The 27269-nt window shown below is 39.6% G+C and overlaps 1 protein-coding gene across 2 annotated transcripts in view; it reads left to right on the plus strand.

Annotated features, from left to right (window-relative positions):
- FRYL (FRY like transcription coactivator) overlaps nt 1-27269 on the plus strand; it is a 260625-nt gene that overhangs the window by 20735 nt on the left and 212621 nt on the right. Inside the window, exon 2 of one of the 2 annotated variants that reach the window (XM_032852083.1) lies at nt 22460-22635. The gene's annotated coding sequence lies outside the window, so the exon portion shown is untranslated. Of the gene's footprint in view, nt 1-22459; nt 22636-27269 lie in introns of those variants that run through there. The other variant, XM_032852119.1, reaches the window with a different exon arrangement.

Here is a 27269-nt window from a genome sequence, read left to right on the forward strand (position 1 = left end):
TCCTTCCCCATTTTCTGTCCCCTCCTGTATCTTCATTTTTTTCTTGTCTCTTTGCCCGCTACCTTGAAATACACACAGAGCTATTTTGTCTTGGAGAAGCCCCTGCTTGGCATTGCTTTCCCTTTTAGTTACCACCCTGCAGTCACCCTCCAAGAACCACAAGACCTTAAAAGGTCTTCAATTTTTATGAGATAATTTTCTGTTTAATTTTAATTCTGTATAGGTTTATAACTATTATATGCGATATAAATTCATACAAGAATTTGAGTGCTTCCCTTTTCATAGGCTTTATGCCATGTTGGTTGTGATGAGGTTAGGAAAGAAAGAGAAGGCGTCAGTCCTCTGAGGGATTCTGTTGCAGACAGTGAGTAAATTAGCAAACAGTTCACAAGCAGTAAATACCAAGCATCACGTATCAGTGAGTAGTAAGGACAGTAGTAGGTACCATTAGAGGGCAAAGTAGGGAGAGGCTATTTTATTTTATTTTTATTTTTTTTAAAGAATTTATTTATTTGACAGAGAGAGATCACAAGCAGGCAGAGAGGCAGGCAGAGAGAGAGAGAGGAGGAAGCAGGCTCCCTGCTGAGCAGAGAGCCCGATGCGGGGCTCGATCCCAAGACCCTGAGATCATGACCTGAGCTGAAGGCAATGGCTTAACCCACTGAGCCACCCAGGTGCCCCAAGGGAGAGGCTATTTTAGAATGCAACAGACTCTGAAGGTTTTTTGTTTGTTTGTTTGTTTTTTTAAGATTATTTATTTGACACAGAATGAGAGAGAGAGATTACAAGTAGGCAGAGAGGCAGGCTCCCTGCTGAGCAGAGAGCCCGATGTGATGTGGGGCTCGATTCCAGGACCCCAGGATCATGACCGGAGCGGAAGGCAGAGGCTTAACCCACTGAGCCACCCAGGTGTCCTCAGACCCTGAAGATTTTATGAGATTTTATTTATCCACTTGATGGAGAGTGCAAGCACAAGCAGTGGGGAGTGGCAGGTGGAGGGAGAGGAAGAAGGAGGCTCCCCAGGGAGCAGGGAGCCCGACCCGGGGTTCAATCCCAGGACGCTGGGATCATGACCTGAGCCGAAGGCAGCCGCTTAACTGGCTGAGCCATCCAGCTGCCTCAGAAGGCTTTATAGAAGAGATTCTTGAGTGAGGAATTTGCTCTTAAAGGAATTGGGGAAATTGGTTTTAATGAAATAATCTATATTATTAGAAACAGAAAACAAAAATTTGCTCATTTATTTTTTGAGAACATATGTGGAAAATATTTTTTTCCCTATTGAATTTTTATGGTTGAGGAGAGACTCCTGTAGAATTTTAAAGATGTATAACCCTAAATTACAGGAAATTGGCAACACGTTTGTCTTGATACTCTCCAGTAGAACACCTGAGATCTTTATTTTCTCCATAGCCGTAAGTGATACATATTGCTTTTTTCATTGTATTTATATTTGATGTGGTTATATAAACCTCAAAATATGATTTGAAACATAGTATGACCCAGTCTGGGTTCATTGTGTTTTATGCACTAAAAACGTTGCGATTACATTTTTAAAGGAAAGTATTACATGGGCTCACTAGAGACAGTATGATAGACTAACCTTACGTTTTAGGTAGGGTTATTAGGTTGTGGGTCAGGAGAATGCAGAGGATAACAGTATAAATGAATTTCTGCCAGGCATTCGGTAACATTTCTCTCTTTCGACAAGTGGGAGACTGGGGGCTGGCTGACCATAAGATTAGGTAGACTTGTGATTGCTTGAGTAGCAGCTCTGAAGATAAGTGAATGGTGAGTTGATGACAACTGGAGAAAAATTTCTCTTGCTGAAGGTTACTGTTAATGTGTTTATAATGTGAATAAGAACACTGGTACTGGGGTGCCTGGGTAGCTCAGTCGGTTAAGCAGTTGTCTTCCGCTCAGGTCATGATCCTGGGGTTCTGGGATCGAGTCCTGTGTTGGGCTCCCTGCTCAGCACAGAGTCTGCTCTTCCTTTCCCCCTGCTTGTGCTCTCCTCTCTTGGTGGCTCTCTCTCAAATAAATAAAACCTTTAAAAAAAAAACAACAACTGACACTATGCTTTTGAAATTTTTGCATGGAATGAATTTTTTAGGGTTAACTTTTGAAAAATCTTCCTGACTGAAATGGTGGGCCAAGGCTAACATGGTAACTTAATGGGGCTTGATACAAAGTCCTCTATATGGGTTGAGAAGAGAGCTGCATAATCATAGGGGCGAGAGATGTGGCAGAATACAAATAAGTATGTTAATGACTGTAGTGAACTCAATATGGATATAAAATGTGATGTGACTACGAGGAAGCCTGCAGAGACCAGTAGTCTGGACTCCCAGGAGAAGGAGGTTCCAAAGAGGAAAGGTGGTAGTCTTACTCTGTTTTGTACTGTCCAGATGACACCTGGAGTGTCGTGTGGAGTTCTGGATGTCACCTTTGAAAACGAATGAGAAAACAGAAAATCACCCGTGTTGGTGAGGATCTGGAGGAATTGTTACCCTTGTACGTTGCTGGTAGAAATGTAAAAAGGTACAGCTGCTGTGGAAGACAGTTTGGTGGTTATTCAAACAGTTGAATCTAGAATTAGGATATGAACCAGATATCCCACTCCTACGTATGTACCCAAAAGAGTTGAAAACAGGTATTCAAACAGTTGTACATGAATATTTATAGTAGTTCTGTACTTACCTAGCAGTTCACATTAACTATAAGGTAGAAACAACCCAAATGTACATCAACTAATGAGGGGGTCACCAAACTGTGGCATATCCCAAGAATGGAATATTATTCAGCCCTAACAAGGAGGTAAAACTGATAAGTGCTGCAGAGGGCATGAACCTCCCAAACATTATGCTAAGTGGAAGAAGCCGGAAACAATATCCTACATTATGATTTCACTGATATGAAATATCCCACACAGTTAAATGCACACAGATGTAAAACATTCCTGGTTGCCAGGGTCATAGGGGATGAGGAGTAACTGCTGGTTGGATATGGGTTTCTTCTTGGGGTGGTGAAATGTTTTGGGACTAGATAGAGGTGTTAGTTGCAAAATGTTGTGAATGTCCTAAGTGGTATTGAGCTGTCCACTTTAAAATGGTTATACTGTCTGGATTTCACCTTAGAGTGTCAGTATGTAGAAATTAACTGGATAGTCTTGAGAATCCAGAAATAAACTCCATGATCAATAGATTTTTTTTTTTTTTTTAACAAGTGTGCCAAGAAAATTCAATAGGGAAAGAATAGTCTTTTCAGCAGATTGTGCTGAGACACCCGGAGATTTGAGATTTATATGCAAAAGAAGGAATTTGAACTGCTTCCTCCTCCCATCATACACACAAATTAACTAAAAATGGATCATAGACCTAAATGTACAGCAGAAATGATAAAATTCTTAGAAGAAAATATGAATAAATCTTAATGACCTTGGCTAGGCAAAGCCTTCTTGGGGCACTGAAAGCACAAACAACAGAGAATAAAATCGGTAAGCTGGACTTTATAAAAATTAAAAACTTCTGTGCCTCAAAGGATACCATTAAGAAAGTAAAAAGACAACCCACAAAATCGGAGAAAAATATTTGCGATTTCTATCAAATACGGGACTTGTATCTAAGGTCTATCAAGAACTCTGACAACTCAGTAATTAAAAGATAACCTAACTAAAAATGATGAATAAGCTGGTATATTTTATGGTATGTGAATTATATCTCAACAAAAATGGTTAAAAAATGAGTCAAGTGGAATATGTTTAGTGATTTCTAGTCTTAAGGGATTCAAAATCAAAACCCTGGCTTTTTCCACTGATTCTCCTTTTCGCTTTTGCCTTCCTGCACTCTGGCTTCCAACTTCTGTCAGCTGTGCCTTTTAACTGACAAGTTCAAGAACATTTACATTCTGTTCTGTAACCTTAATGAAGTCTTTGGTGCTTCGTTTTATGTTGGTCCGATGTCTTTTAATTATTGTGCAAATACTCATTGCAGAGCAGAGAAGTTATGTTGACATTTCCTTCTCATGATACTGTGTAGAATATACAGTATAGATACTGTATAGAAAGCCGCTGTTCCTAGCTTAAAAGACCAATAGATTCTCTTCCTATAATCCATCAGCTGCTCAAAATCATGTCACATTTTTCCACACTTGAACCATGACTTCCTTTTTAAAATTATTTTTAATTTTTCTTATGTAATCTCTACACCCAACGTAGGGCTCAAACTCATGACCCTGAGATCAGGAGTTGTATGCTCTACCAACTGAGGCACCCAGGTGCCCCAGAACCATGACTTTCTTGAGTAGGGTTTTTTTTTTTTTTTTCCCCCTGGTGTATCACTTTGGTTCTTTTGGCAACATTTTGCAGAATATGTAACTACAGGGGACTTAGGGGATTGTCTTGATCTTTCTTTTATTGGTGGTGGTTCCTATTGCTCCCAGCATCTTTTTCTCACTTACCAGAGGGTGGGAAGAAGGGGGATAGGATGGGCACTGATTCATCATGATCTCCCCACCCTTTAAAAAAAAAAAAAAAACGAACTAGTTTTGAAAAGTTTAAACACTTAGAAAATTTTGAGAATAGTAATGTGAACTCTTACCTAATTTTTACCTTGATTTATCAGTTTTAAGCATTTTGCTGTATTTGCTTTCTCCTTTGTCTATATATCTGTAGTTTTTTGGGGAATCTTTTAAGAGAAAACTGCAGAGATCATGACTTTGCTTTTTTTTTTTAATTAAGATTTTATTTATTTATTTGACGGAGAGAGAGTGAGCACAAGTAGGCAGAGCGTCAGGCAGAGGGAGAGGGAGAAGTAGGCTCTCTGTTGAGCAGGGAGCCTGATTTGGGGCTTGATCCCAGGACTCTGGGATCATGACCTGAGCCGAAGGCAGCCACTTTACCCACTGACACTGAGCCATCCAGGCGCCCCATGACTTTATTCTTTTTTTTTTTTTTTTAAAGATTTTATTTTATTTATTTGACAGAGATCACAAGTAGGCAAAGAGGCAGGCAGAGAGAGAGAGAGGAGAAAGCAGGCTCCCTGCTGAGCAGAGAGCCCGATGTGGGGCTCGATCCCAGGACCCTGGGATCATGACCTGAACCGAAGGCAGAGGCTTTAACCCACTGAGCCACCCAGGCGCCCCCCATGACTTTATTCTTAAGCGCTTTACTACACATCACCTATGAAAAGGATTTTCTCGTGTGATCATGGAACAAGGATTAAATTCAGGAAATTGAACATTTGAGTTCACCGGGAAGCAGATGCTGAGGCCAGGAGTAGGACTCCTAAAAGCAGAAGCATGAGTGGGCAAGTGGAGCTGTCAGATTGTGATGATGGTCTGTCTGCCCACCAGAGAAGCTGATCTAGAGTCAGGATTATCCATTAGAAGAGTTCTGTGTTGGCTAGAAATTGCTTGGCTTGTACCTTGCCTTTCTCAGTTATATGAGCTTGAGCTGTTCGGAGATTATCGAGACCTCCTCTTGAGAGCTGAAGCCAACTCTGATGAAGCTAATAGCTTAATCATACTCCTCACATCTGGTGGTGAGTCTTTGGCTGTGGGTGGTACATTTCCATGTCTACCATGATACAATACTATTATGTAATATACAGTCTATGTTCAAATTCATCAATTGCCCAGTAACACCCTTTATAGCAAATTTCCTCCCCATCAGATCTCTTTTCATCTTGGAAGATCTTTCAAGAAGCTCCCCAGGTGATTTTTCCTATATGTCTCGTTGGCCTGAAATGAATCACTTCTCCAGAGTGGGACAGGAGAGGTTGCTCAGACCAATTGCCCGCAAAGAAGAATGCGATTTCTCTGCTTAGTTTAGACCTGTTGTGATTTCATCCCATGGGTCTGGGGGAGAGGCTGCCTTTTCTAATCATGTGCTTCTCACCTGATAACTTGAAAAAGAGAAAGGAAAAAATGTAAGTTTCCTCAGCAAGAAGGAAGGGAGGAAAACTGGGTAGACAATTAGCATTCTGTGGGAATTTTCTGTTGCATAATTTTTTTTCTATTGAGAAGGGAAACACATGCATTCCTGTCATTAAACCAGCTTCTTAGTTATTCTGCCTTTTGAATGGAATTCACTCCTTTCTTCCTTTCATGGAGTTCACTAATTTTCTGTTTTAATAGGATGAATTATTGTCTAGTCCTGCCGCACAGCTGCCATCCTGGGACGTCTTTTTCATTTCACTCTTGGATCATTTCCACTGTTTCTTGTGTTCTCATATCTACTTTATTGGTTTTCATCCTTGCTGCTAGAGAGTAACCCCAAGTAATGTCCTTACATGTTTGGAAGTGTCTTTATTCTGCTTTCTTACTTGATGGATCATTTGGATATAAAAATCTGGGTCAAAATTATTTTGCTTTCGAAATTTCTGAGGCATTGTTCTGTCTTCTGCAACTGAGAGTTCCTGATTTCAGTCCGAATCTTCCTTTTAGTCCTTTTTCCTCACATCCTTCAGAATCTTTTCTTGGTGGCTGTGTAATTTCACAAGATTTTCCTGGATGTGTTTTCATGGACCAGAAGGTAGGTCACTTCCTCTCATTTGTCACCTGGCTCCCTGTCTTATTTTGTTAAGTGTCCTTTATTACTAATCTTTCCTTGGGGGCGATTTCACCACTGATGTGGATGGTTCATCTGCTACTTTGGACAGACACTGTACTTTCTGGTCTCTTTCCTCGCTAATGGAAGCCCAGTTTTGTTTGGGTGTTTAGTGATCGTGTATTTCCTGGGCTTCCCCTGTCCCCATCCCAAAGGGGACAGTTTGTGAATGTGGTTCAGCCTAAAGCCAACTGTGTTAGTTCCATTCTCCTTGCCCATGATTGGTTTCGGGCTTATGACACGTCAGAAAGTCTGTGGGGAGTCTGGTGTCCTTTACCATACAAAGGGATAGCCCTCCTTTTGGATGTTGTTATATGGGCTCATGATACTTGGAGCTACTGGAGCCATCTTGGATTGAAGAGAGTGAGTTGGGAATGACCTTTACCTCAAAATTATCTGCAGTTGAACTCCCAGTCTCCAGTCCTTCCTCCATCCCATTTCCCCCTCCATCTTTTCAGTTGCTAAGGCCAAAAATGCTGGTGTTACCCCTAACTTGCCTTTTCACATCCCACATTTTATTTATTGGAAGATCCTACGAGTTCCTCCTTCAAATTATATTTATAATGTTACTGCTTTTTCATATTTGCCCCGCAGCCATCCTGGTGCATGCTACTGCTGTTTCCTGCCTGGGTTACTGCAGTAAAGCAGTGCCTACCCAGGGAATTTTATTAGGGTTTAGCCAGACCTGCGGCCTATGGCAATCCATATTTGACATCCCATTCACTTAGGTTACAGGAGAGGAAGGACAGGAAAACCAGCTTACCAGCAGAGAAGGACAAATGTTCTTTGGGGAGAGGGGAATGTCCTTGTAGCAGTGCAGAAAGAGAACAGCCAGGGGTACCTGGCTGGCTCAGTTGATAGAGCATGCAACTCTTGATCCCAGGGTTGTGAGTTCAAGTTCTACGTGGGGCCTGAAACTTACTTAAAAAAAAAAAAGAAAAAAAAAAAAAAAGAAGAGGAACAGCCAGAACTAGTCTGTGCTTCTGCTTCAAGGTAAAGCTTGGGTGTGAGTAATGAAGCTCAGGGTATGTAGCTACCCTGGCTGAAGAGCCCCAAGTTCCACAAAGGCCATGACCTTGGAAGACCGCCCATGCGCAAGCTTCTAGAATTCCAACAGGATACACGCCCGACTGGAGGAGTCCCCGCACTAAGAGCAGCCCAAAGTTACAGCCACTCTCCAGGTATTTATAGTCCCTCTCAGGCCCAAGCAGTTTACCGATGGGTCATTTTTACCATAAGCCATGTTGCCTAGTAACACAGCTGACATTTGGTGGTTTCTGACATTCATGGTTTCCTGGGGAACAGAGCTCGAAAGTTAACTAAATGCAAGAGCAATCTCTCCTGCTGAAAGACAAGGGTTTTTGTAACACTTCAGTCGCAAATCGCCTGTCACCGAGAGGTCCCCCACATCTGGGCTTCTCCCCCTGCGCTCTTTCTCGGCACATTGGCCACAGCGCTCCTTTTCAAACAGATGATGATCATGTCCTTTTCCGGCAGACTCTGTGGTGACTCCCCGGCTCACAGCACATTGGTCTGTCGGCCTTCCGGGACTTAGTCTCTTACTATCTTTCTGATCCTTTTTTTCCTCCTACCTCTAACCCTTGCCCATCTGCAGTCATTGCCTTTGTTCTGGCTCTGATGTGCCAGGCTCGTTTCCGCCTTGGGGCTTTGGCGCGGCTCTTTCCTGTGGCTGGAACGTGCTCGCTCCTGCTCCCCACCTGGTTGACTCTTCAGTTCTTTGTTCACCTGTCACCTTTACAATATGCCGTATTCCATTTAAAAATTGCAGCTCCTGGGGCACCTGGGTGGCTCAGTGGGTTAAGCCTCTGCCTTAGGCTCAGGTCATGATCCCAGCGTCCTGGGATCCAGCCCCGCATCCAGCTCTCGGCTCAGCAGGGAGCCTGCTCCTCCCCACCCCCACCTGCCTCTCTGCCTACTTGTGATCCCTCTCTGTCAAATAAATAAATAAAATCTTAAAAAAAAAAAAGGCACCATTACTTGAATATGGAGCTTTTTTTCTTTCTTAAAAAAAAAAAAAATTGCAGCTCCTGCCATGCAGAGCGCTTGACATTCCATGATCCTTTTTTTTTTTTTTTTAAATCGCTTCTTTCACCTTTTCATTCTCCATAATGATATGTGGTGTTTATCGTCTCCTGCTGTTAACGTGTAAGTTACAAGAGGGCAGCATTCTTCGTTGACATAGTCCTCATCGACCTATCCCGGCTGCTTATTAGGACAGTGCCTAACAGAGTTGATGGTTATTAATTTTATTTTTCATATATATTTTTTCTTTTTTTTAAATAAGATTTTATTTATTTATTTGAGAGAGAGAGACACAGTGAGAGAGGAAACACAAGCAGGGGGAGTGGGAGAGAGAGAAGCAGGCTTCACGCAGAGCAGGGAGCCTGATGTGGGGCTCGATCCCAGGACTCTGGGATCATGACCTGAGCTGAAGGCAGACTCTTAATGACTGAGCCACCCAGGTGTCCCTATATTTTTTTCTTAACTGTTTTATTTATTTGTTATAGAGAGAGAACACACAAGCAGGGGGAGCGTCAGGCAGAGGGAGAAGCAGACCCGGCTGAGCAGGGAGAGCCCACATGGGGCAGGATCCCAGGACCCTGAGATCATGAACTGAGCCATAGTCAGACTTCCAACTGACTAAGGCACCGAGGTGCCCCAGTGTGCTGGTTTTTGTGTGGACATGTTTTTAAGTCCTGTAAATACCAAGGAGCACAATTGCTGGGTCATATGGTAAGAGTATCTCCATTTTCTAAGAAACCTCCACACTGTCTTCTGAAGCATTAGTTCCATTTTGCATTCCCACCTGCAATGAGGGAGAGCGCTTGTCACTTCTCATCCCTTCCAGCATTTGTTGTCAATTGTTGCAGATTTTGGCCATTCTAATAGAAGTCTGGCAACATCTCATTTTAATTTAGCATTTCCCCGTTGACATATGATTTGGACCTTCTTTTTGTAAGCTTATTTGCAGTATGCATATTTTTGGTTAGGTACCTGTTAAGGTCTTTGGCCTATTTATTTATTTATTTATTTATAAGAGTGAGAAAGAGTACACACGTGTGTGTGTGCCTGTGCAGAGGGGGTGGGGAAGGAGAGGGAGAGAAAGAGAAAATCTCTGTGTGGGGCTGGCTTTCTTGACCCTAATATCATGACCTAAGCCAAAACCAAGAGTCCAGTGCTTAATGGACTGAGCCAACCAGGTGCCCCTTTGGCCCATTTTTAAATCAGATTGTTTTCCTCTTCAGTTTTAAGATTTCTTTGTGTATTTTAGGTAACAACCCTTTCTTAGGGGTGTGTGTGCGTGTGTGTGTGTGTGTGTGTGTGTTTTGTAAATATTTTTTTCCCAGTCTGTGGCTTGTCTCCTCATTCACTTGACGTTGTCTTTTGCACAGTAGGTTTTTCATTTTAATTAAGTTAGTTATCAATTATTTCTTTCATGGATTGTGCCTTTGGTTTTTAAAAAGTCATTGCCATTCCCCAGGTCATCTAGGTTTTCTTTTTTGTTATTTTCTAGTTTTAGGTTTTGCATTTCGCATTCAAGACCATGATCCATTTTCAATTAATTTTTGTGAAGGGTGAAAGGTGTGTGTCTGGATTTTTTTTTTTTTTTTTTTTTTTAAGGTGGATGTCCAGTTGTTTCAGCCCATTTGTGGAAAAGACCATCTTTGCTCCATTGTATTGCTTTTGTTCCTTTGTCAAAGGTCAGTTTGGCTGTGGATCTTTTTCTAGGTTCTCCATTCTGCTCCACTGATCTTCCCAGTATTACACTGTCTTGATTATCCTAGGTTTATTTTAGGTCTTGAAGTTGGATAATGTCAGTCTTCCAACTTTGTTCTTTTCCTTCCATATTATGTAGGCTATTCTGAGTCTTTTGCTTCTCTGTATAAACTTTACAGTCAGTTTGTTGATACCTACAAAATAACATACTGGGATTTTGACTGGGATTATGTTGAATCTCTAGATTAAATTGGGAAGAACTGACATCTTGATGATATTAATTCTTCTTGTCCACGAACATGGAATATCTCTCCATTAATTTAGTTCTGTGATTTTATTTACCAGAATTTTGTAGTTTTCCTCATATAGATCTTGTACACATTATGTTAAATTTATACTTATACCTAAATATTTCATTTTGGGGGGATGCTAATGTAAATTGTATTGTGTTTTTAATTTCAAATTCTGTTTGTTCATTTCTGGTATATAGGAACACAATTGGCTTTTATATATTAACCTTGTATCCTCTAACCTTGCTATAATTGCTTATTAGTTCCGTGTGTGTGTGTGTGTGTGTATGTGTGTATTCTTTTGGGTTTTCTGTTTGGTGATCAATCATGTTATCTGCAAACAAAGACAGTTTTATTTTTTCCTTCCCAAGCTGTATATAATTTATTTCCTCATTGCACAGCTAGGACTTCCAGTACAATATTGAAAAGGGGTGGTGGGAATGGACATCTTGCCTTGTTCCTGATCTTACTGGAGAGACTTAAGAGTTTTTCACACTTAAGTATGATATTAGCTATAGTTTTTTTGTAGATAATCTTTATCAAGTTGAAGAAGTTGCCCTTTATTCCAATATAATGAGAGTTTTTATCATGAATGGTTGTTGGGTTTTGTCAGATGCCTTTCCTGCATTTATTGATACAGTCATGTCATTTTTCTTTTATAGCCTGTTAATGTAATAGATTACATTAACTGATTTCAAATGTCTTTTGGTACTTCTGGCTGCATAGAATGAGTTAGTTAGGAAGTATTCCCTCAGCTTCTAATCTCTGAAAGTTATTGTAGAGAATTATTATAGTTCTTCCATAAATGTTTGGGAGAAATCACCAGTGAACACATCTGGGCCTAGTGTTTTCAGTTTCAGAATAATAGTTCAATTAATTTGATTGAATTTTGAAAGGCGCGTTCAGATTATATTGTCAAAGAATTGGTCCATTTCATCTAGATTATTAAATTTCTGGGCATATACTTGTTCATACTATTTATTTATTTATTTAATATTCATGGAATCTGTAGTGATGTCTCTGCTTTCATTTTTGGTATTAGTAATTTGTGTCCTCTCTCTTGTTTTTTTGTAGTCAGCTTTTGGCTTCATGATTTTTCTCTCTTGATTTTATGTGTTCAGTTTCATTGATTTCTCTTCTAATTTTCATTATTTCTTTCCTTCTGATTACTTTGAATTTAACTTGCTCTTCTTTTTCTGGTTTCCTAAAGTGGAAACTTAGATTGCTGATTTTAGATCTTCTTTTCTAATATACTCATTTACTACTATAAATTTCCATCTAAGCACTGCTTTTGCTGAATCTCGCAAATTTTAAGTATTTTCATTTTCATTCAGGTCAAAATATTTTAAAATTTTTTTGAGATTTCTTCTTTGACCATGTATTATTTAGAAGTGTGTTCTTTAATCTCCCAAGTATTTTGTGATTTTCCAGTTAGCCTTTCTTTCTCCCTGCCCCCCTTCACCCTAAGACTTTGTTTATTTATTTGAGAGAGAGTATGAGCAGGGACAGGGGAAGGGGCAGAGGCAGAGGAAGAAGCAGTCTCTCTGCTGAACTAGGAACCGTAAGTGGGGCTGGATTCCAGGACCCCGGGATCATGACCTCAGCTGAAGGCAGCCACTAACCTACTGAGCCACCCAGGCTCGCCTCCCGTTATCTTTCCGTCATTGATTTCTGGTTGAATTCCACTGTGAACTGAGAGTAGGCGTTGCAGGATTTCTGTTCTTTTAAGTTCGTTAAGTTGTATTTCGTGGGCCAGAATGTGGTCTGTTTTGGTGAATGTTCCATGTGAGCTTGGGAAGAATGTGTGTTCTGCTCTTGCTGAATGAAGTAGTCTAGGGATGTCAATTGGATCCAACTGATTGATGGTGTTGTCGAGTTCAGCTATGCCCTTATTGATTTTCTGCCTGCTGAATCTGTTCATTCCTCAAAGAGGAGTGTCGAAGTCTTCAACTATAACTGTAGATTCATTTATTTCTCCTTGCAGTTTGGTCAGTTTTTGCCTCATGTATTTTGACGTTCTATTGTTAGGCATATACATATTGAGGATTGTTAGGTGGAGAATCGACCCTTTTGTCATTATGTAATGGTCCTCTTTATCCTTGACAATTTTCCTTGCCTTTAAATCTGCTCTGTATCAAAGTAATACAGCTGCTCCACTTTTATTTTGATTAGTGTTAGCATGGTATGTCTTTCTCCATGAAGTTGCATTTTTTTTTTTTTTTTTAAAGTCTCCAAGCCCAGTGTGGGGCTTGAACTCATGAGCATGAGATCTGGAGTCCAGTGCTCTACTGACTGAGCGAGCCAGGAGCCCCTCCATGCAGCTACCTTTAATCCAAATCTGTCTTTACATTTAAAGTGGGTTTCTTATAAACAACCTGCCTTGCTTTTTGATCTACTGTGACAGTGTCTTTCTTTTAATTGGTGCATTTAGACAATAGATGTTCAAATTGATTATTGTTATAGTTAAATTAGTAACTATCATATTTATTGCTGTTGCCTAATTGTGGCGTTGTTTTTTGTTCTCTTTTTTGGATTCTGATCTTCTCTGCCTTTTATGGTTTTAATTTAAACATTTTATATGATTCTGTTTTTCTCCTTTCTTAGCATATTGTACTTCAAAAAATTGTTTTAGTCCTTGCCCTAGAGTTTGCAATATACATTTACAACGAATCCAAATCCACTTTCAAGTAAGACTATCCTGAATGGGTAGTGCAATACTTTATAATAAAATAATCCTGATTCCTCTCACCCTTCCCTTTTCTTGTATCATTGCTGTTTTTCATTCCATTTCATTTATCTAAGTGTATATAATAAAATACATTGTTGCTAGTACTTTGAACAAACTGTTGTTAGTGCAATTAAGAATAAGAAAAAGTTTTAATTTTACCTTTCCTTACTCCTTTTTTGATGCTCCTCCTTTCTTTATGTACATTAAGAGGTCTGTTGGCAACAAATTACTTAGGTTTTGTTTGAGGAAGTCTATATCTCCTTCATTTCTAAAGGATACTTTAGCAGGGTACAGAATTCTGGATATATTTTTTTTTTCCTGTCAACATGTTAAATATTTTACTTCACTCTCTTCCTGCTTGCATGGTTTCTGAGATGTAAAATGTAATTTTTATCTTTGCTTCTCCATAGGTGGGGTGTTTTCTTCCCCTCTGGCTACTTTCAGGACTTTTTATTTTTGACTTTCTGCATTTTGAGTGTGTTATGCCTGGTTAAAGTGGTTTTTCTTGGCATTTATCCTGCTTGGTGGTCTCTGAGTTTCCTAGATCTGTAGTTTGGTGTCTGGCATTAATTTGGAAAAATTCTCAGCCATTATTGTTTCAAATGTTTCTTCTGTTCTTTCTTCTAGTATTCCTGTTATGTATATGTGACCTATTTTGTAGTGTCCTACATTTCTAGGATATTCAATTTTTTTCCAGTCTTTTATTTTCAGTTTTCTTTTCTTTTCAGATTTATTTATTTGAGAGTGCGGGAGAGAGCATGCAAGCGCACATGCAGGAGGAGGGGCAAAGGGAGAGAGGGTCCTAAACAGACTTCTTGGGGTGCCTGGCTGGCTCAGTTGGTAGAGCACACAACTCTAGATCTCAGGGTTGTAAGTTCGAGCCTCATGTAGGATGTAGAGATTACTTAAAAAAAAAAAAAAAAATCTTAAAATTTCAGGTTTTCTCACCCTGGCACTGATCTCCATGGAAATTTCTGTTCCATTAAGTTGTGATTCTCTGTATTTGTCTATCTGCTTCTTCAGTTCTGTGAATAGTGATTTTCCTATGATCTCACTTTTTAAATGCATCTAAGAAGTGTTTTGCTTTTTCCAGTTCACCTTTTCACTTTTTGTTAGGATGAAGTGGTAACTTCTGGAAGTATTATTTGCTGAGGTGCAATGCTGGGGGTGGTGAATATTTAGGGGAATGTATTAAGAGCTGAGTTTGAATTTCTAGTTGGTGTCCAAGTAGGTAGTTAAATTTTTTTTTTTTAAGATTTATTTATTTATTTGACAAACAGAAATCACAAGGAGGCAGAGAGGCAAGCAGAGAGAGAGGAGGAAGCAGGCTCCCCGCTGAGCAGAGAGCCCGATGTGGGGCTCGATCCCAGAACCCTGGGATCATGACCTGAGCCGAAGGCAGAGGCTTGAATCCACTGAGCCACCCAGGCGCCCCGGTAGTTAAATTTTTGAGGTTCATGCTCAGGAGAAAGAATGGGGCTAGAGATACCATCTACATGCCCACAAATCCCAAATTTGAATATAAGTCCTTGAGCCTGGATAAGTAAGGTCACTCTGTGCTCTTCAGGGTTCTGAGGTGGGAAAGAGGCAGAGGAATTGCAGCTCATAAGGAAGAAGAAGAAAACCAGCAGTGTGGCATTTTGCAATCCAAGTGAAGGTCTTTCAGACAGGAGGGAGAGAAATGTTGCTGTAGAGTCAAGTAAGATGAGGACTGATATTGACCTTTAGATTTCATGAGGTGTGGAACTCTTTAGTGACATTGACAAGAGGTCCTATGGAGTAGAAGGTAGAAAGCCATGGAGTGGATAGAAGAGAAAATAGGACAAAGAAGGGACGCAGGTCAAGTACTGCATAGAGGCAACTGTGTGGGAGACTTTTATTATGAAAGGGAGCAGAGAGCTGCTGTAGTCACTGACAGGTCTGGGTCTAGGGAGGTAAGTGATCTGGTCGCCAGTTCCAGTATGTGTGTATATGGGGTTTTCCCACACCACCAAGCAATTCTTAGACACCTCCTGGGAGTCCTACAATTCATCTCAATTCTGACACTACTTAGAGATATCATCAGATCCTACAGTTTAAGGGCTGAGTCCTATAAGATCATCTCCTTCTTCCCCTATCCCCAACCCCCGCAGACACACTTCAGATACCAGTCCAGGTTGTCAACTTGTGCCCCTGGACCTATAGGCTATAGAGTAGGGGTTCTAGCAAATTCCTCCTCAGGTTCAATTCATTTGCTGGAGTGGCTCACAGAACTCAAATGAAACATTTTACTTACTACATTACCAGTTTATTATAAAACTCAGGAACAGCCAGATGGAAGAGATGAACAGTGCAAGGTATGGGGGGAAGGGTGCAAAGCTTTCATGCCCTGAACGTGCCACTTCCCCCACATCTGCGCTTACGCAACACAGAAGCTCTCCAGACAGACCCCATCCTTTTATGTTTTTATGGAGGTTTCTTTACACTGGCATAATGATTATATCTTTGGCCATTGGCGATTGATTGAACCTCCAGCCTCCCCACAGACACCACGTGAGGGGGCTGGTGACAGTGAAAGTTCCAGCCTTCTAATCACAGGGTTGGTTCTCCTGGCAGCCAGTTCTGATCCTTGGGTGTGGTCCAAAAGTCACCTCGTGAACAACAAAAGACACCTTTAAGGCTGTCATCACTTAGGAAATTTTAAGGGTTTTAGGAGTTCTGTGCCAGAAATGGGACAAAGACCAAATATATATTTCTTATTTTAAATCACAATGTCATCGGAGGGCTCTTTTTTTCCTTCCCTTGGGGTGGGGATCATTATAGAATGTATGCTGATGGGAATGGTCCTTGGTAAGGGAGGAAAGAGTTGGGGATTTTTGTCAGCTTGAAACCACTGTTTTAAAAATGGCTTGGATTGGGCGCCTGGGTGGCTCAGTGGGTTAAAACCTCTGCCTTCAGCTCAGGTGGCTTAGATTATGATCCCAGGGTCCTGGGATCAAGCCCCGCATCATCATCATCACATCACATCTCTGCTCAGCAGGGAGCCTGCTTCCCTTCCTCTCTCTCTGCCTGCCTCTGTGCCTGCTTGTGATCTCTGTCATATAAATAAATAAAATCTTTTTTTTTTTTAAAGATTTTATTTATTTGTTAGAGATAGAGAGAGAGCACGTGGGAGCACAGGCAGACAGAGTGTCAGGCAGAGGTAGAGGGAGAAGCAGGCTCCCTGCCGAGCAAGGAGCCCGATGTGGGACTCGATCCCAGGACCCTGGCATCATGACCTGAGACGAAGGCAGCTGCTTAACCAACTGAGCCACCCAGGCGTCCCATAAATAAAATCTTAAAAAAAGAAATGGCTTAGAGATGGTTGGTGTTGGCTTGAGTTTTCTCTACCCCACCCTCTTTACGGATCCTTTATAATTTTATTTTTCTCTTTTTGGCGTGCTTAATCTTATTGTGTATCTCGATAGATTTTTATCTTTCACATTTCTGGTAAATAGTGATTATTAGGAAGTAGAACCAATTGTGTGTAAAAAAAAATGTAAAAGACATTTAGCGGGGAATGTGTTTCCTAAGACCCATTGTTTACCACAAAAAGGAAACCACTGACTTTGTATTACATCAGTGAAGATAAAATTATTTTGTGAACACTTTTTCTTTCTTTCATAAAAGAAGAAGTACTTCTTTTATGAATAACATTTTTCATACTGTGCTCAAAAGGAATTATTTTATGAAAACAATAAGTTAATGGGAATTGTAGCTTTGTTACAAGTAGAAATTTATTTAGAGAGAGGCCTTAATTATATTTTGCTTCATAACGTTTTAAATTCTTTTAATTGTGGAGTTATTTGCCGTAATTTTAATCATGGAAAAATATAGTTTCAGCAGCTTAAACGTTAGGTATTTAATTCTTAATTTCTTGAAGTGTGATAAAAGTTTTAACTAATTTGAGGGAGAAAATATAGCAATACAGGATAGTGGGAAATATATACTTTGATTCTGAAGCACAAGGAAATCAAATTACTATAAATATAGCTAATATTATAGTGAGAATATATTTAAGCTGTAAGTAGGCCATACATCATAACCTTGTATCTCCCTGTGTATCATAAACCCATGCTTGGTAGAAAAATTCTCCGTAAAGTTTGATAGAAACAACCAAATTTATAGAATATAGGGATGTTATACTAGATTTGGGGTCAGTGAAGAGAAGTCTCCTTGGATTTTTCAGTTGGAATTTTATCCTCCACTCCTGCCCTCCCCTGCCTTCCATTTTCCATTCCTGCTGACTGGAAATGTCTCTAAATATATCTTTGGCTGTAATAAAGTCTCCCAAATTCTGAGTATCTAAGAAATGTACCTATGGAGAAGCATCTCAGAAAAGCCAGAGGTTGGAAGATGTTTAGATGTCGTATAATAGATACAACTTTTTTATGTAACTATGACCCTTGCACTCGTGTAATGATTTCCAACTTTATTTGGTCTACATATAATTTGCACATAAGGAGATAAATGTACATGAGGATATATGTCAGATAGTGGTAACTTCTATGATAAAAACAAAGTGGAATTAGGAAAGTAACATAGGAGGCCTACCTTATACTACATAGTCCCTTGAAACCTTCTTTTTCTTTTACCAATTGGGAATAATAATAACCACCCTACCTCCTCAGGGTCATGTAGATTTTACTGTCTGCGAAATGCACCTAGCAGAATGCCTGGTATACCAGATGACCCACTATGTGTCATTTTGCTTTTCCCTTTCTTTTTGTAGTTCAAGTCCTCTAAATCTCCAGGGTACGGAGTATGTGTAAACCATGCATTTAAACTAGAATGTGTTTAAACCATGTCCTTTGTGTGGTTTTAAAGTTCTCGTTGAAGAGGTAAATGATAAGATGAATGAACCTTGAGGATATCCTACTTAGTTGAAATAAGCCCGTCACAAAGGACAAATCCTGTGTGATCCCACTTGAGTGAGGTCCCCAGAGTAGTCAGACTCCCAGACAGAGAAAGTAGAATGCTTTTTCCCAGGGGTTGGGAGAGGGCAGGTGGTAACGGGGAGTTGGTGTTTAATGGTCACAGAGTTTCAGTTTTGCAAGATGGAAAGAGTTCTGGAGATGGATGAATGGTGATGATGTTTGTGCAACAGTCTGAATGTACTTAATGTTACTGAACTGTACACTTAAAAATGGTTAAGATGGTGTATTATATATGTATTTTACCACAATTTTTTTTTAAAAACGTAAATGATGAAACTACTGTTTTTGGTAAGCTTGTTTTTGGTGGATATTACTGAATCAAGTTGTGTCCCTCCCCACATTTTATTGAGATATAATTGACATACAACGCTATATAAGTTTAAGGCATAGTGACTTGACATATATTGTGAGATGATTACGAATCAAGTTGCTCTTCACTAAATAATGAAATAGTGGGTTACTGTTCTTACGTCACGAGTCTGTTTGAGATTCCCATGCATTGAAAACTGTTGATTATCAGAAATTTTCATCATCTTAACTTTTAGAGTTATCAAACCTTAAATTGTTCCTTTTAGGGCAAAGAGTGTAGTATGGCTAGAAAATAGAATTTTTTTTTTTTTTTTTTTGTATGTCAACTTAAAAAATATTTATAGCGTACTTATCCTCTTGGGTAAATAGCAGTAACTGCATTTGTTGAATGATATATGCTGGCTCTTAGTTTATACTTAATAATTATAATACTTGTAGCACTTGATGATCTTTATAAAGTAGTCCTTGAAGATGTGACAGTTGAGAAATCCAACACTCAGGTTGGATAAGTGAGTTTCTACTTTAAAAATGATTTTAGAGGAATTGCGGTGCATAGAAACAAAGAGTGGACATTCCATGCGGCGCTTGGGTGGCTCAGTGGGTTAAGCCTCTGCCTTCGGCTCAGGTCATGATCTCAGGGTCCTGGGATCGAGCCCCGCATCGGGCTCTCTGCTTGGCAGGGAGGCTGTTTCCCCCTCTCCCTCTGCCTGCCTCTCTGCCTACTTGTGATCTCTTTCTCTCTGTCAAATAAATAAATAAAATCTTAAAAAACAAAGAGTGGACATTCCAGATGGAAAGAAAGATGTGAGTGTAGGAATGGAATACGTTTGCACAGTCAAGTTCCGACAGTATTAGGGAGAGGTGCTAGCAGTTTACTTTCTGACATTAGGATCTTGACATTGAGGCTTATGAATTTCTGAACTCTATTCTGTAGGAGTTAGGAGTACCGCTGTATATTACCAAGCCAGAGAATTTTGTGATCACGGTTGTGCACTTGGTAGCCATGTCTGAAGTGCATTGGAGTAGTGAGAGAGGGGAGGTCAGATACAAGTCAGAACCGGCACTTAGAACTCTTCTGACGTCATTGGGAAGAGTATTTTAGTATTTAGTATTGGCGTCAGAGTGCAAGTGACTGGAAATTGAGGGTAAGTTGATAGGTGAGAACGGAGAGGCAGAGATGCATGCTATGAGGAAATCAGGAGGAGAGTGTATGGTTCATGAACGTAAAGTGAGAATTTTTCTTTTTTTCCTCTTAATGGTCATCTGACTGTACAGGTCAGATGTTAAGTGTAACTTTGAAAAGGGACGATCTGGAGACCTTTAGAGGATGAGAAGAGGGAGTTCAGCACCCTTGACGAGTTTACTTTGGGTATTTTCTTTCAGTTTAAGAGACAAGTCATCTGTAGAGTTCAGAGTATGGTGGGGCCTGGGAACGTAAAGGGTAGACAAGTTTCAGCGTCTCTAAGAACTCAGTAGGCTCAACCATCACTCTGTAGAACATGAGCTAGAATGGTGGGAATCGTAGTATACTTTGTCACTCCTTTATATCAACTACTTCTATAGAGTAGATTTTCTGCCTCATACAATGGGAGTATGTATAATCAACCAGTATTGGGTTGGTTACATGGAAAATTTGTTTCAAGTGAGGAGTCTGAGAAAGGTACAGAGCTTCCGTATTTCATAACTGGACATTTAACATGCTAATACCTCATCAATCATTGGTATAACCCAGGTCTTCTCTTTAGCATATTTTTCAAGGGACTTGGCTTTTACAAATCATAGAGCTTAATTTTCAGAGACAAAGCATTTTTTTGCACCCATATTTTTGATGTAATGTTGAACTAAATGACATAATTATTTCAAATGCAATTGACATAAATGGATTTTGGGACAAATACAGTTTACTCTGGTAAGCATACAACTCAGTTATTAGGGGAAAAATAAGATGGTGTAACAACAGAGGATTCCCTGCTTCCCCTGAGAGGAAATTGAAACTTGAAAGTTCTGGTTCCCCCCGAGAGGAAATTGAAACTTGAAAGTTCTGGTTCGGGGCGCCTGGGTGGCTCAGCGGGTTAAGCCTCTGCCTTCGGCTCGGGTCATGATCTCAGGGTCCTGGGATCGAGCCCTGCATCGGGCTCTCTGCTTAGCGGGGAGCCTGCTTCCTCCTCTCTCTCTGCCTGACTCTCTGCCTACTTGTGATCTCTGTCAAATAAATAAATAAAATGTTTAAAAAAAAAAAGTTCTGGTTCATTTATGGTTTAGAGTTAGCAAGAGTGCTGTTTTATCTTGAATCCAATGCCTTCCCTATTGTATAGTGTTGCAAGGTGATAAGGAATAATATGGAAAATATTGGTTAGTGGTGAAGAAGTTACAGACTATATATATATATATATATATATATATATATATATATAGCAGCTTGATTAAGATATAATTCACATACCATGCAAATCACCGAAGTGTACAGTATTCACAAAATTGTGCAGCCATCACCACAATTGATTTTAGAACACCATCACCACAATTGATTTTAGAACATTTTCATCATCCCCAAAAGAAACACTGTACCCATTAGCAGTCACTCCTCATCTCCCCCCACCCCCGCCCTAGTCAACCACCCATCTATTTTCTTTGTACGTAGATTTGTCTATTCTAGGCACTTCGTATAAATAGACTCATGTAACGCGTGGCCTCTGTGGCCTTTTCTGATTAGTTTCTTTCGCTTAGCATAACATTTTTAATAAAAGATTCATCTATTTCGTAGTGTGTATCAGTACTTTATTCCTTTTTGTGGCAGAAATATTCCATTGGATGGGATATACCACATTTTATTTGTCCATTCATCAGTTGGTACATTTGTGTTGTTTCTACCTTTTGGTTATTACAAATAACCTTACTGTGAACATTTATATCCATAATTTTGCATGGATGTATTTTATCATTTCTCTTGGTATATCCTACCCAGGAGTGGAATTGCCAGGTCATGTGGAACTTGGGTTGTTTTCAGTATTTCATTTTTACAGATAATCCCACAGCGGTCCTGCCATACACTTGATTTTGTGAGTGTACAAGTCTGTCTATAGGAGAATGTCCCAGAAAGAGGATTGTTGGGTCAAAGGATACATTCTTAAGTTTGTAGATACTGACATTACCACTGGCAACAGAAAGTGCTTATTTCTTAGGATAATTGGGGGTGTACTTTTTTTTTAAATTTAAATTATTTATTTATTTATTTATTTATTTGACAGAGAAAGAGAGAGCGAGAGCGAGTGCACAGGCAGGCAGAATAGCAGGCAGAGGGAGAGGGAGAAAGCCCAACATGGGGCTCGATTCCAGGACCCTGGGATCATGACCTGAGTGAAAGGCAGACGCTTACCCAACTGAGCCACCCAGGTGCCCCAAGGGGTGTACTTTTTGAAATAAAGGCAGTTCTGGGGTCATTACCCCAAGTCCTGTAAAGTATATGTCCTCAGGTACTAGGGAAGTACTCTTATGATGATTGGTCTTGTGTCATTAAGAAACAGTTTGTTATGTTTAGATGGTAAGGAAATTTATAATACGTTTGAGAAAGATGTTAGGGTGGCAAAAAAATCTTTAATTTAGAACCTTCAAAAGATAAATTCTCATTTTGTTTTCTCTCTCTTCTTTCCCTTTGTAGTTGAGATTTTTATATAAGAAAGTTCTTCTTGTCTAGATTCTCAGTTATAAAAACCAATTTCAATAATGGTACTTGTTCTATGAAAACCGTTCTATGAAAACAACTCCTGTTTTAAACATGGGTGTTACTAATAACCAACCATATTTCTTTCTTTTCTCTCATTTTTTTGTCTTCCAGCCTTTAACATTCCCTATTCTGCTTTGTACATGGTGAATCACTACTGCTTCGCACCCGTGTGCCCACTTGTGTGCCTGTAAAGTACAAGCTCCAGATTGAAAAAGCTTCTAGATGGATCCTTTCCAAAATTGGTATCTTTTCTACAAACTCTGTGCCTCAACAACCTGTTCTAAGTGGTAAGGATATGTACTTTTTATTTTTTCTATTTATTCAGTTATTTTAAAAAATATTTTTAAAGATTTATTTATTTGACACAGAGAGAGAGATCACAAGTAGGCAGAAAGGCAGGCAGAGAGAGATGGGGAAGCACGCTCCCTGCTGAGCAGAGAGCCCGATGCGGGGCTCGATTCCAGGACCCTGGGATCATGACCTGAGCTGAAGGCAGAGGCTTAACCCACTGAGCCACCCAGGCGCCCTTATTCAGTTATTATTATTATTTTTTTAAAAGATTTATTTATTTGAGAGAGAGACAGAGAGCCCGAGGGGAAAGGAAGGGCAGACACCCTGACCACCCCACTGAACTGAGTGCAGAGCCTGTCTCTATCCCCAGAACCTGAGATCATGACCCAAGCTGAAACCAAGAGCCAGACACTCAACAGACTTGAGCCATCCAGGTACCCAAGGATATGTACTTTTTAACAGAATAATAGAAATTTATAAAAACAGTTTTTTTTTGGATTGCCTTCCCCTTTATTATGCCTTCTCTCCTTATAGATGAGTAATACCTGCCTTTTTTTTCTTGCTAATTTTTAAAAAATCACGTCTAAAAATAGCGGTAACATCAGTTTTTCGAGGCTGCAAAACGTTCTTTCCATATGAGGTTCTAGGTCCAGTATAATATCAGATATTTATAAAGAATAAATATAAAAATATGTAAACCACTGTGTGTGTACATTATGTACTCTGAAAGTACTCCATTAATCCCTTATTGGAAGGTTGAGGTAGTTCATCATGTTATTGTATTTTCCTATCTATTCGGGTATGTTGGGTCCATTGGGTCAAGAACATCTTCTTACTTCCCATTGATGTATGTTATGCAGTTACATATTTATGGAGATGATAAGAGAGGTGTGTGATGCCAACTCCTCTTTTTTTAGCCTGGCACTCTGTGTGCCTTTTCATATTCTAACAGTTTTTGGAAGCATAGATGCTGGTTAGCCAACATGTTTTTTGAACATCCCTGAGATTTACTCAATACATTTTTGGCTGGGGTGGGGGTGGGGTGAGGCAGAGGCATAAAGTTGAGCAGAACCAGTTGCTTCTATAGGAGACGTTTAAGAGAAAATTATTGAAGTAGGCTCATTTTGAGTATTAGTCAACAAATATTTACCAAAATGGAAATATATGATGATATTTAGCATTGTAGAGAAGTAAGTCACTAAATGGAACCATGGTGTTAGATGAGGATGCAAGGTTGGGAGGTTGAGTGAAGAATGGGGTACATTTTAGCCCTAGTTCTAATCATTAATTGCATAGTGTTCTTGAGTGTGAATTAATTAGCCTCAGTAGACCTCAGTTTTCTCATTGATGAAATGAGTGAATTAAACTAAGTGATTTAGAAGGTGTTTTGGTGCTGTCATACATCTAACACTTTTAGGATTGTAATGAAAATATTGGTAGATTGCTCGTTTTTTGAGGATACCTTTCTTCTGTAACCCCTTTGATAGAGACATTTTTAGACTGCATTCTGTGAATTATGGAGTTACAGTAAGGCTTCCACTAACAGAACATTTTTCAGTTAATCCTTTTGTTTTGAAGTTGATGTCTTTTATTTCTCTCCACGTTTTTATTTTTCTCTTGACCTCTAGAATTTTCCATTATTTGATGCCGATATTCCCTTTCTGTCTCTTGTGTCATGTTGGTGGCTCTCATCATGCTTCTTTGATCTGCCTAGCCTCCATCATTCTCACCTGACTGATTTTCCAAGATCGCTACATCTTAGACCAGAGCTTCCCGTCCCGGGCCCCTGACCCATACAGACACCTTTTGAAATACGCTTGGGAGAAGGGTATGATTCTTTGGCACGTAGCTGAAACCAATTAGTTAACCAGCATTAGTTCACTGGGACTGGAGACCCAAAGTTCTGCGTATTGCTCAACACGCCACCCCTTCTTACCTTAGGCCTCCCTATCACCTGGAACGCTTCTATTTCTGAGGTTTTGGAAAGTTTCCTGTCATGATCATTACCCTCTGTCACATCCCACTTCTCAAATCTGTTCTTAATCTTCATTATGACTTGCAGTTTCTTGGCATTTTTTTGTTTTTCTAACCAAGTGAGCTATTTCCTAGCCTCATTAGCTTTCCTCTTACCCAAATTCCATGATCATTCTTGCATCATATATTCTCTTGCCTTTTTAAAATTCTGAGCAACTGCTTTACCAAACCTCAAACCCAAGTTCCTTTGCCATATATATCCTTTCCCCCCTAGTTCTGGATGCTTGATATAGTTGGGAAAGGACACATGACTAAGTTTGGATCTACTCAGGAGTCATTGACTTGATCTCTGAACTGATTCTTTTCAAAGTCGGTTTCTTATCATTCCTTTGAAAGATTCATATCTTGTCATAGTCCGGTTGCCTTTTTGGAGTGATCTAGCATATTTCCCTGACCCATTCTTCTTTTTATTTCCAATTTTTTTCTGTGTCTGAATAAGAAATGTTTTCTTTATTTGTAATTTTTATTAAGGAAAATTTTAAATTTATATAAAAGTAAATGGACTAGTATAATGAACCCTCTTGTATTCATCACTCAGGTTTAATAATTATCAAGTCATGGCCAAATTGTTTGTCTGTCTCCCACTGACTTCTCTGCCACTCCTGTATCATTTTAAAGCAACGCTGGACATCATGTAATTTATTTGTATTTCAGTATGTATTCTTAAAGTAGCAGACCTTCTTTTAAAAAATACTACTATAATATCATTACCACCTTTAGGAAAAAAAAAAACAAAACCAGCAACAATCCTAGTGTAATAAAATATCCAGTTGGTGGTAATTTTGATTCTCTCATACATTTTTTAATTTTTATTTTATTTATTTATTTTTTTTAAAGATTTTATTTGTTTATTTGACAGACAGAGATCACAAGTAGGCAGAGAGGCAGGCAGAGAGAGAAAGGAGAAAGCAGGCTCCCTGCTGAGCAGAGAGCCTGATGCGGGGCTTGATCCCAGGACCCTGGGATCATGACCTGAGCCCAGGACCCTGGGATCATGACCTGAGCCGAAGGCAGAGGCTCTAACCCACTGAGCCACCCAGGCGCCCCTCATACATTTTTTTAAAGCAGGTGACTTGATTGACTCAGCATCTAGATAAGCCCTCCCTTCAGTACAGTTTGTTAATTTTTCTCCTAAGGTTCCCCCTTCCCGCTTGTCCTTAAAATTTATTTGTTGAACAAATTGGGTCTTCGTCCTGTAGATGTGAATGATCCTGATTACATTCCTGTGAAGTGACTCAACATACTCTTCTGTCCTTTGTATTTCTTGTTAATTGGTAGTTGAATCTAGAGACTTGCTCAGATTCGGGTTCACTTTCTTTTGGCAAGTCTGTGTGTTTGACAAGTGTCTGTCTGGTGCACAGAGCTTTTAGTTCTCCCTCTTTTAATGTTGATTAGTTGCCCTTTGTACTCAATGCTTTAGATCAGGAGATGGCAAACTTTCCCTGTAAGGGGCCTGACAGCGTGTGTTTTAGGCAAAATGGGCTGTCTGGTTTCCTCTCATGCAGCTACTAACTTTGCCCTTGAAATGGGAAAGCAGCCATAGACAAAACATAAATGAATGGGTGTAGCTGTGTTCTAATAAAACTTTATTTACAAAAACAGGTGATGGGCTCCCTGCTTTAGGTCTGTTAAATAATTAGGGGTTTCAAGGCAGTGATGTGTTAATACTATAGCTTTACTGTTCATTTATCAAGTGAAATCTTCTATAAAGAGAAACTGTTCCTCATGTACTATTTGTTACCTAGTTTTATAGTTTGTATAGGAGAGTTTGGAGAAAAGCTTGATAGTTTCCTCTGGCTTACCAATTTCAAAACAGTGAGTTGGTTATATTAACCTTCTCTAACAGTGATCAGTTAGGGTTGCCCCTTCTCCCCTAGACTCATTATGGACTCTTAGATTTGAACATAATGGATTATTTTTATTAATGCTTAAATTATTTAAACCTTGGTCAGTGGGAGCCTTTTAAAGTTGCTTACTGAATTATTTTGACGTGACTCTAGTAGTTTTTGATAGCTTCTTGATTATCTGGTATGACAAGGAGTTCCAGGCACATCATGTACATTTCCTCCCTACACCTGGTATTCCTGGACCCTAGGGGCCCCTGACTGCTTTAGTGGGGAATGGGATTTCAAGACTATAATCTGGGTTCTACGGGTTCGCATTTCTAATAGATTGATCATTGTTTCTAGGTATTTTCAGTAGTCAAAATTAGGGGAAATTTTTTTTAAGATAGAGAACCTCATGAATTTATACTGATACTTCCAGTTCTGTTTCAGCTCTATAAGATTTTTGCTCAGTCTTTTTTTTTTAAATTTTACATCTATCTTTTTCTCTGCTGAGAATCCTGGTTCTCAATGACACCAGGAATAATACAATTAGAACATTCCATAATTCCTCATTTTGAGTACCCCTGTGTGTTATACACACAGCAGTCTTAGACCAGCAGTACAAGTTGTTAAAGCTTTGTGTCTGCCTTCTTTTGCCCAACATTTTATCTGTGAGATTTACCCATGTTATGTGAAATAGTTTTTTTTTCATAGCTGTATAGTATTCTATTGTGGGAACTGCTACAATCTATCTGTTCTCCAGTTGATGG

This window comes from Lontra canadensis, unplaced genomic scaffold (assembly GCF_010015895.1).
Source record: "Lontra canadensis isolate GAN:19392208 unplaced genomic scaffold, GSC_riverotter_1.0 scaffold1, whole genome shotgun sequence".
NCBI lineage: Eukaryota > Metazoa > Chordata > Mammalia > Carnivora > Mustelidae > Lontra > Lontra canadensis.